General features: G+C 46.5%; 1 long non-coding RNA gene and 1 pseudogene across 1 annotated transcript; both read right to left on the minus strand.

The window, feature by feature from the left end:
* Window positions 1-4,011: 4,011 nt before the first annotated feature.
* Window positions 4,012-5,295, minus strand: LOC136511820 (uncharacterized; annotated as a pseudogene).
* A 2,016-nt stretch (window positions 5,296-7,311) lies between these two features.
* On the minus strand, window positions 7,312-7,967 carry LOC136509948 (uncharacterized). Its single transcript, XR_010772574.1, has 4 exons — window positions 7,942-7,967; window positions 7,753-7,837; window positions 7,578-7,670; window positions 7,312-7,496 (listed from the first exon to the last, which is right to left on the minus strand). It is a non-coding gene; the product is annotated as an uncharacterized lncRNA (long non-coding RNA).
* Window positions 7,968-11,573: the final 3,606 nt, after the last annotated feature.

An 11,573-nucleotide genomic window follows, 5' to 3' on the forward strand; every position in this document is an offset into this window, starting at 1 on the left:
TAGCACGCAATGCCAAGAAAGGAGCACATAAGCGGGTAGGCTCTACCTATACGCATTTTGTGTTCAAAGTACTAAGTGGGCTCGACTCGTCATAGGCTAACATCACTTCGAGATGACCAAGCCAATCAAGCTCAGATCAATAAGAAATTGCAGGTTCAGATCAATAAGAAATTGCAAGTTAATGCAGTGATTGCTAGACAAAACTGACAGAACTCCTATATTTAGTAAACATTTGGCTCATGAAGTGAAATGCAGAACAAAATCAGCAATTCTATACAAATTCAACAATCTAGAAATACTTAGAACGTGGAGAACTTAAGAACTAGGGAATCGGTGTATGTACCTGGATCGGGGAGAGGTTGCTGTTGACAAACTGGGTGACCGTCTCCTTCCTGGCCGCGAGCCTCTGGCAGACCTCGCCGTCCTGGAGGCAGCTGTGGATCTTGGCCCAGTTCTACGAGTCCTCGACCCTCCTCTGCAGCCAGGTGGAGTAGTCCCCGAGGCGGTACTCCTTGTACCCCCTACCGGAGACGACCCACCCGGCACCGCGGTTGGTGACGACGAACGTGAAGACGGTGAAGGCGAAGAGGAGCAGGATGAGGAGGAAGAGCCACAGGAGGCACGAGGCACGGCAGAGCACCCCCGCGAGGCCCGTGAGGGAGAGCACGAGGAGGAGCACCCCCAGTGTGATCACGGGCTGCTCCAGGAACCGCTCGCAGTCGGTGCTTGATGCGCGGTGGCTGAGCCAGGCCCCGCCCCCCAGCGCGACGAATGGGAGCGCGGACGCCACCGGTCCCGGATCTCGCCTCCTCCACCGTCTTTGTGGCGGCCAATTTGACCGACCTCTGACTGCCGCGGACGCGCCCACCACGCCACCCGCACCCTCCCGGCAGCTGGGACGGCCGCCGCCGCCGGGCTCGGATCTCGTCTCCTCCACCGCCTTCGTCGGATCTACGCGGTGCCGTCGTTCGCCGGGGACTGGTGAGAAGCTATCGTTTGCTCTTGCCGCCCTTGCCCTAGCCCTAGTAGTCGGCGCCGCCATAGCCCAGCCTTGCCCTCGCCCTGGTAGCCGGCGCCACCGCAGCACACACACTCGGTGAGAAGGAAGAACAGACAGACGAGAGAGTGGCTTTGGTTGAATTTGAGAAATAAGCGTGCGACAAACTATACTACTTCAATCATTCCTATACTACTCAAATACTATTTTACTATTATAAATTTACTATTCTACCCTTAATTACATAAAATAATTTTGAAAATATAATTATCTCATCTTTTTTTAAGGCTCGTCCCACCAATTTTAGTACGCACTTGGTGCGTATGGTTCCACCATTTAGTATGCACTCCGTGCCTATCTAATTGGTTCCTCTTGGTTCCTCTGTCTTTTTAGCTATCGGATCGGCCCTCGTGAGCCGTCCATTTTTCGACAACCATTGTAAAAATTCTCATAAAATATTAATGTTTATAACGTTAAATAAATATTCCATAAATATATATTTCATAATAAATCTAATAGTACCTATTTTTTTATAACTTGCTTGTCTAGCTAAACACTAGAAAAACCGGCGCGGCTTTGCCACGCCCAATTTGGAGTGTGCCAGTTGATGAATGAATCACGTTTTGTTGGGCCAGTGTACCTTAATTTTGTATCGCAACAATGTTACTTTATAAGGACAAATTTACAGGTGATAGTAGTACGAGTTGCATTATACCGATCGAAAATGGTAATTATAAACCAGGATTTTTTTTTTTTTTTTTTTGCATGTTGCCTCTTAGTAGAAGTGCAGCATTTATGTCTTGTGAAGATCAAGGGAAATTATTCTCTGATTTTCTTTTGATCAAAAGTCTTTCTATCTTGTGAATATCCAGGGATCTTCAAGTTTTTGTAAAGTTTTACCCAGCACATTTTTCCCTGAAAAACAAATATTCCAGTCTATAATTTGACTAAACACAAAATGAAGGATATTTCAGACGCATAACGTAGAAGTGCAACCAGTTATAATGTGTGTAAATCATAATAAACACACCAAATGCTTGCGAAAATATGGCATTATGGATGTTGTCATTCGTTTGGTATATCAGGGGTAACACTGTATTGGATGAAGCTCGTAATCTTGGAGCTTAGAGCCAATGGAAAATATGGCAATGAAGGCAGTACGTGTCACAATCATTGTATTGACTCCTAAGTTCAACGCTCTGAAATTGCATATATATAAGTAAAAACTAACATATAAGGTGTGCCGGTATCAGCTACTTTTTCACCTCAATATTCGAGTCCAATTGTTACCCTTTTTTAGGTATAGGTCGGGTAGCTCTGGAACTTGCCTTTTGTATTAGAAAGGAAGCGGGGCTTCTGCAAAGTAAAGAGGTCATTGAGTTTAATATCTCTGTTACGCACTGTATCAAAACTTGCAGGCAGGTAAATTAGATCGTCAAACATAGAAAGGGGATGAAAAGGTTCTGAAGTACAAAATCACCTTGATGCTGGTGGAGCTGTGTGGTAAGCATCAGAAGTCCTTTTCCTCTGATTGATAAATTCTTCTAATGCTTGCAGAGCAGCTATGGCCATCTTTCGGGATTCCTCAATCTCTCCCTCATCAAGAATCAATCTGTGGAAATAGTATGCAACAGCCTAGCTGGCCAAGGGGGAACAACAAAATGACACTATTAAAATGTACACAGATGGAAGGATACTTATGCACAGATGAATGATGATATATATGGAACAGAAATTGTGATAATGAAAGTAAAATGAAAATTGTGACATGAAATAATCGATTTATGAATCGTTGGAGCAAGATGAGTGATAATAAGACTCAGAAAGACACATGTTTCCAGCATTTGATCATCACGCAAGCTAAGCATAACTTTACTGCTAATGTTACCTTTGGTTTATCATTTGCTAGTCCAAGTTGCATATCAACCCACCGGAGGTTATTAAGATTAGTGGCTCTGACTGAACCCTAAAATTTTTCTTTCAATCAAAACATTTGTGTAATTAAGTAGTATTGCCAAGTAATTATGCAAACCACATGAGTTTTTTTCTTGGTTAAAATACATTCTGAATTCTTTTGCTTAAAGCAATCAACTATCTATTAAGCTTACGGGCACGTTTTGTACTTGCTACTATTGAATGTACTGCATAAAGTGGAATGGATTAATTTAGGTGGATTATAGATCTGGTGTAACAACTACCAAGTAGAAAACTAGAGCTCTGAAGGAATGAAAATAGTTTGAATATATATCTTGATGTGAAAAATAAAAAGTTTCCCATGTCTTCTCTTCTCAGAGCTTAGGATCATAAGCAGTTGACATTGCCTTTGGTATGACCTGTTGCTTACTTTCCCAGCTATTGTTTCCCTTTCTTATATAACTACTCACGTTGGGAAAACAACTTAATCTGACCTGTAAATAAAGAGAAAAGAACCATGAATGTTTAGATTGTTTGAACTTTGAAGAAGCAACATTGCAGAAATCTGACCGTAGAACCAAGACCTGCAAGCAAACTCGAGAATCAGTTATCCGGGCTATAGATGTGGCAGCAAAATCCTTTGCTGTTAGTAATAGCCTGAACTGCACAGATTTAAATTAAATGTTGGAACATAGACATACAGGGATGTGTCTTTCCCTCCCTTTCTCAATCCTTATGTTTTGCTCCTGGAGCCGACATTCACCAATAGAGCATATGTTTTCAGGTAAATTGCACTCAAAATCTTTAACCAATCACACGGCAACTTCATTAACATCCCTGCAGCCCATACCGGCATGGTCGACCATCTTGGTTACATACCTACAAGTCATTAAACAACTTTAAACACATCATCATTAGGGGAGTGGCCGTCTAAATGCGTGTGAATTAAAAGTTCAGAAACCATATTAGCTCAACCGTATGAAAACACATCTCGAAGTGCCAGAGTAAAACAAAACAGTAGGCATCTGCAAAAGCTCCCATAATTTACATTCATGTTCACGACACCGGCACTAGAACAAATTAAAACCAACAAGCTCGTCTTCATAAATCCAAGGTTTATCTTGAGAAATTCAATCTTAGAGCTAGATTACTACTCCGGTCCAAGTCCATCTCGTTCTAGGCCACCAAGCTGGTACGTGAAGAACTCCACCAAGTCCATCTCATACGCGATGTACGCCACCCTCTTGAGCTTCCGTTTATCATGACCCCCAACCCAAGGTGACGGGGAACAGTCCATGACCTTTCCTGCCTTTTCCATCACCTCCTTGTGGAGATCGAGGATGAAGACGCGGCCGCTCCTGTAGAGCACGAGAATGGATCCCCGGCCGAAGTTACACCACTACTCCTTGGACTGCCAGGGCATGATACACGGAAGCGACCGCAAGCTTGCCGTCTTTGGTGACGCAGAGGAGCGGTTTGCCTCCACCACGGACGGGGAGCTTTGTCAAGGAGATGTCTCCCGTGGCCACCTCTTCGTTGAGCTTGTACAGGCGATTTTCACATGTGGCTGCGTTCCCGCGCTGTACATGGCCATGATCGTCGATGCACAGCCAGTGCGCCGCGCTCTGGTGAACGACGGCGGATCTCTCGCCCACCAGGGAGTAGCGGTCAGCGTCCAGGCACCTGGTGTGCGTGCTCCAGCTACGCGTGGCGGCGGAGTAGGAGTGGAGATAATGATGATCCCTATCAGATTTGGTAATGACGAGCAGCTGCGAGAAGGTGAAGCGCCCCTCTGCTGACGTTGTCCCGTCGAGGTCGCTGTCGGCGGCTGTGACGATGGCGTAGCCGCGCACGCGGCAATAATCAGCAGAGCTCCACTCCAGATGTGGGAGAACGTGGCGGTCGCCGCCGGTGATCGGGTTGCAGATGCCAAACAGGTGCCAGTCCATCTCCGCAGCCGTGCGAGGGGCGAGGTGCATCAGGACGATGCCGCGGCGCGCCGCTAGGGGCTCGGCGTAGTTGAAGGTACCGTCGTCGTCGGCGACCAAGGAGGCGAGGGGGCCCGCGGGGCCGAGCGGCGACCCTGGCGTCGGCAGGAAGGTGGGCGCGAAGGCCGACGCGCGCTGCGCCATCTGCGCCTGCACCATCGCCCTGTCCATGCGATCGAATCCAGTGTCCTGCAGGATGATGCCGAGGAGGCGCGCGCGGTGGTCGCCCTCCTGGAGCTGGCCCGGGCACAGCATCTCGCGGAGGAAGGCCGGGTTGGTGAAGCGGCGGAGCCACCCGCGGCATGTCACGGCCAACATGAAGAGGAACATGACGCTGCCCACGCGGGAGAAGACCTCGCGGAGGAGGTTCTCCGGCAAAGCCGATATGGCGCCCATGGTGTGGGTAGGATGTGCTGGTGCCGGTGCTTGGGGAGAAGAGGTGGAGACGGTGGTGCGGCAGGTTGCCATTGCAGTTGCGCTTGCATCCGGGGCTGGCCGCTGCGCGAAGAGGCCGCCGTGTGAGCCTGTGTGCTTTCCTGGACGGTGGTTGCTTGGTGAATGGGAATGGGAAGAAAGTAGATGGGATGGCTGAGATGGAGAGCTATCCTTATTACCTAGGGTTTCTATTTTATAGGCTCTTAACGAGACACCAAATAAACGGGCCCAGCTCGTGCCGGCACTACGGGCTGAGGCCGCGGCTCAAGCACGGCACTAGACATAAATGGAATTAGAACAAATTTTGGCAATTCAAGCACTAAATAGACATGGTTGTCAAATTTCAAAAATCATTTCATAACACTGAAAAATATATTATTGGGGCCTATAAAATTATCGAGAGAAAAAAAATCACCATAAGTTCTATTTACATGGATCTTTTTGTCTTCCGGTCCATCTACACACATTGCGGTTGATAGACATACCAAATCTACTCCTCATAGAAAGAGCTCTCAATCATCTTGCGTTGCACGGGTAACCCCATCATCTTCAGCAATATGTAACAGGAAAATACATTTTCAATTGTAACTCACCCTGAACACTGCAGAAGATGCCGTGTTTATACTATCTTATGAACACAAAATATTGTCGGAGACATAGATTTACAAGCCAAAATCCATTATCACCTCAACCATCCCCATGCTTTCCATGTTCTCACTTGTACCTATCTTTTTTTTTCTCTGAATTCTCCATTTCCATTACTGTAATAACGGAAAGACAAACAGTCTGATAACCAAAAACAGAAGGGAGAAAACAGAGGACTAACCTACTTGATTTAAGCAACTAGCCTAGCACTACAACTATAGCCCTTGCAACAAACACAGTTTAAACTTTAAAGATTACAACGTCCAGGACAAAAGCAGCTACAAGTTGTCTGGACAGCAGAACACTTGTGAACATAATCCACTCTCTACTATGGCCATGTTCACTTCTCTTATAATCCGATTTTTTCAGCTTATTTTTTCAGCCGGAACAGTGTTTTATATCTAAATAGGACTCATGAAGCCACATCATCTCCTTGGGCCCACTTCTCTTATGTAAACATGAGCACTTCACCTCATATGCGAACAGACTGATTAAGAACCACTCCAAAACGTTGCCGCGCACTTACATGCTCCAAACGTTGCCACTTCTCCAAACACGCCACTCACAAATCAATTAATAAACAGCTACAACAATACAACATGCTCCAAACGTTGTGACTTCACAAGAAATTAATAAACGGCCGCTAACGTGTTGCATCACGGAGTCGTGCAGCAATCTATGACCGAAGAGTCGTTTGGTGTTTATAAGCGCTACAGAAGCAAGCAAGGTTCCTGGACAATTCCATTCGCTCGTTCAAAGTGCCCAGTGCTGTCGTGCTGGCATTCTCAATCCTAAGGGCGCGCAGGAGCTGGAGTCGGGGGAGAGAAAAAAACGAGCTTCTCTGGCTCCCACTACTACAGAATCGATTTTTAGGGGTGGCTTGTAACTATTTGTAGAGGCGGTTTGGCCAGCCGCCCCTACCGAACCGTCTCTACAAATCATACATTTGTAGGGGCGGTTCCTAAGCCGTCTCTACAAATCGATTTGTAGGGACGGCTGAAAACACCAGCCGCTCCTACAAACAGGTATTTGTAGGGGCGGTTCTAGATTGAACCGCCCCTACAGTACGTTTTTCCGCCAAAAAAATTCAAATTTACAATTCAAAATCACGTTGCCGAACGTCCCGCGACCAACGTTCCGAACCGCGTTCGCGTTGCCGAACGCCCCGCGACCAACGTTCCGAACTGCGTTCGCGTTGCCGAACGCCCCACGACCGCGACTACAAGCACAAGAGTATTCTATAAACTACAATTACAAGTCCAATTCATAAGAATATATACAACCCATCATTAAATATACAAATTCCATACACATTCTTATCAACGTCCTAGAGCTAGTCTTTCAGTCTCACGAAGGTGTTGGTACTGAGGATTTGTACCTAACTCAGACTCTCGGTCATGGTAGGCGCCTCTGACGTGTACAATCTGGTCCAATATGAAGTTGCAAAGGTCGCCGACGAGCTCTAAGAGTTGGTCATCCTTGTATGGGTCTCTTTTTATTCCTTTCTCTTCTCTCTACTACAAGAGAACAAGTTTCGGTTTAATATTTGATACCTTGTACGAAGTTTTTATACTACGGGTGAAGAGGTTCAAACTTACTCTTAAGGGGTGTCTCCTGTAGGCACCGGTGTTACTCATCATAGAACATATATAGTATCCACAATATACACTTCCAGGCCTCTGCTTGCGGCACTGTGTGTTTTGCATATGAAAATGTTAAGTAATGCTTTTGACAGCCATGTAACGGAGTACAGAAGAAGTAAGTTACACTTACCGCACATAGTGTTTTTATAGCCAGCTTTTCCTTCCTTGCTGGATCATGTCTTCCATGATGATTAGTGACATAGAACCTAAATGCCCTGTTCGAATTATTTTAGCAAATACAACTTGTTAGTATCCAAAAGTGAACGTTATAAGTATGTATACAAACATATAAGCTAATGAGGATTGTCGATATGTATACGTCTTGAGAATCGATATGAAGTCTTTGTATGTCATCGCGTCCCTATCTAATGAATCAAAGACCCATGCCATGCTCCTCCCAACATCGACGGCTATACAAATACAGTGGTTGATGCATAGATTTAATCATAGAACTAGATAAACTCTTTTGCATCGAATAAAATATATCGAACAAAGCTTTAAGTATAGAGTTGAACTTACTCGAAGTTGTATGGTAGCCATATAGTAGAGTGTTGTTGGAGATTTTTGAAAGCCATGGCAATGTATGCCGCAACCTTAAGGGGCACTTCCCTTAGTTTCGCCGTACGGATGCGCTCTTTCTCCCGAAGAGTCTTTGCAGCAGCTAGCTCTTTGGCATCTAGTGTCCACCGTTTAGGGTGATTAAAATTTGTTTGGGCTATAGCTTGAGGGTCTACATATCCGGCTTTCACACTTGGCATTTGTTTGACAATGTGCACTTGCATTCTACAAATCACAGCGTGGGTTAGTTACAACAAAATTCAAAGATTACATTCATATCATATTGGGAGGACAAGGATTTACAAGCACCACGAGCGAATTAGATTCATCTCCATTTCTCCCAGGTGAAAGCATGTGTGCATGTCATTGAAGTCAAAGACAATTTTCCTGGCTGGGCTTCCAAATGTGCCGGTGGGGAAGCATGCTTGTATGATATCATACTCGTTGGGAGAACACGCAAGTACCAATCATGAAACCTTCTCATTCCAAGTGGTAGGCGCTGGATGTCCCTGTTTGGTAGGAAGGGCTTGTCTCTTTCATATGTTTTCGGGCAATCCTTTGACCATTCGATGGCATCAACATTTGGATACTGCTTTGCAATTTGGTGGAGTTTGCTAGTGACGGCCTCCTTAGAACCCCGTGATGGGACTTTTTTAACTTGGTTCTCAGGCTTGAACTGGTCATGGGAATACCACTTAGACACTAACGAGACATCTTTGATCGGAACATAAACTGGCCTTATGTTGATTGGAATCTTCTTTCGGAGTTCCCATTTAGGCATGTCCTCATCTTCTTGTGCATCACCTTCTTCAGGAGGCACTTGTTGTTTATGTATCGGTTGTGCTTGTTGAGAAGACTATGGCATCTCATCATGCACTTGCTCGGTACAAGCTAAAGAAGGTTGTGGCATCTCATCAGGCACATGCTCGCTAGGAGGCGGGGAAGAATGTGGCATCTCAGGAATGTGGGGGTCACGAGACGGTGAAAATATCTCCCCGACCTCAATAACTCGCTCCAAATTTGGGAGAGGGGGAGGCGGCGAAGAAGCAGTCAGTATAATGTCTCGTTTGTGCTAGACGATGAACTGTCCCATAATGTCTCCGAGTAACACCAGCCCCTTGAGAGTTGCGTAGTCTATCCTCCACTGCATGAACTCAGGCTTCACTGTATGCATCTCAACCCTAGTGTAGTCCGACGGTATCTTATTATTGTGGTGTAAGCCACCGGGAGGATGTGCCACACACGGTGCCACACCACGTGCTTTGTATTCTTCTTCGGGGGGAGGTTACTTTGTGGGTCAGGCATATAGAAACTTGTGCGACACGTGAAGCGAGCACCCAAGGGTCATCTTGGTAGCCTAGATTCTCAAAGCCCAGGACTCTGAATCCGATCTTGTTCAATTGGTGTTGTTTGATCGAGCGGTATCGAAATAGGGCCACCGTTATATCCCTTCCATAGTCAAGTTCACATATCTCTTCAATGATGCCAAAATATTAGATCTTTCGCCCTAATCCATCGAGAGCCTCTATTCAAACGCCGTTGTTTTGGTTCACAGATTTACTATCCTTTGCGTGGGTATAGTACGTATACCCATTGATGTCATAAGCATTCCAAGATATCACTTGTCTCGATGGCCCCTCCGCCAACCTACTGATGGTAATAGAGTCTATGGTTTCTCCAGGCGGTATGTTTTGGTCCTTCAACCATGTAGTTAGTCGTTGCTTATGTTGTTTCATGACCCAATCATTCGAATGGCCATTTCTCTCTGCCATAATGATAGCTAAGTGTTCATCAATGTACGGTTGCATCAGTTGTGTACTCTGCAAGACACTGTAATGCGCTCGACTCATCTCTTTGTAATCATGGTCGATGAACACTTTTCTACCACTGGTGCCCTTCCCAGCCAGCCTACCCTTGTGACGAGAATTAGATTTACCAGTTCCTTTCTATACTTTTAGGTACTCTTGACAGCACTCGACGACTTCTTCAGTACTGTAACCCTCTATCATTGAGCCCTTTGGGTATGCTCGATTATGCACGTATCGACTTAGAACCAACATGAATCGCTCGTAGGACCACATTTCATGCAAGTAGCAAGGGCCTAGCACCTGTATTTGATGAACCATGTGAATCATGAGATATGGCATTATATCAAAAAAAAAGCTGTAACAACCCAAAAATCCACACACTGAAAATACCAACTACAAAATTTTTTCTTCAAAACTCCCATGTGATGATGAGTGTCATGTAAGAAACCCAACCTAAGAGTTGCATTAGAGGTAACCCAACCTAAGTCAACACACAAGCATGGCATATCATTTGTTGATTATGATTATTTAACTTCTAACAAATAAATGTTGCATACAACGTTAACTTAAATTGTGGTTTGGGTTTTCATTTGCTTTATGTTATGCTTAACAATTCCATTAAAGTAATAAACCATAAAGTTATTATTAAACAAAATTCCCTAAACTCCAATGAATAAGTTACCTCAGTTGTGAATTCAAATTCTAAACCAAATTTGAATTCAAACAAATGGAAGAGAAATGAAAAATAGTGAAAGGAAAAGAAGAAGTGGGCCTCGCAGCCAGCCGCTCGGCCCAGCCAACCCAATGCGCGCACGTAGGCCTAGCAAGCAGGCCTAGGCTACCATAGCCACCCGCGCGCCCAGCCCCGCCAGCTGCCACTGCCACTTGGGCCTGCGCATCAGTTGCGCGTCACCCACGCCTGCGCGTCCTTCTGCTCCACCCGCTGTCGCTGCCACCGCGACCCCACGCAGCCGGTCACGTGCCACGCCATTGTTCACCCTGCGCTGGCTGACGAGTGGACCCCAGCGTCATCCTCTTCCTTGGTCCCCTCCTCTGCTTCCGGCAAAAGCAGAGCGCGGAAGCCATAGGAAAGATCCCAGGCCCCAGCACCCTTTCTCCGCTGTCCGTGCCTCACGACCACCTACAAAGCTGTTGGATGGATACCACCAAGGCACCGGCTGCCCGACAAGGTCACGCAAGATGCATGACCACTGTCACGCGCCTGCCATGGCCATGGCCGCGCCATGCCCTTGCCCCCTCCCTGTCCCCCACCTTGCTGACCAAGGATCACGCAAACGGATTCTCCATCGCACCCACGACCGTGTTGCAACCCTGTAGCCCTACCCGCGACGCAATCACGGCCCTTCGCACGCACCTGGCCATCTCCAGCGCTCATCCATGACATGGCCGAAGCTCCGGCTATAAGAGCCCTAGCCCCGGAGCCCTAGCGATCGTCCATCGCCCGCCGCCATTTGGTGGCCATACACTGCGCACCTAAACCAAGAGAGAGGAGGGAGAAGGGGAAGGGAAGGGGGAGGAAAGCGCCGAAGCCGCTGTGGAAAAGGAGATCGTCGGAGCCGAAGAC

This window comes from Miscanthus floridulus, chromosome 16 (assembly GCF_019320115.1).
Source record: "Miscanthus floridulus cultivar M001 chromosome 16, ASM1932011v1, whole genome shotgun sequence".
Lineage (NCBI taxonomy): Eukaryota > Viridiplantae > Streptophyta > Magnoliopsida > Poales > Poaceae > Miscanthus > Miscanthus floridulus.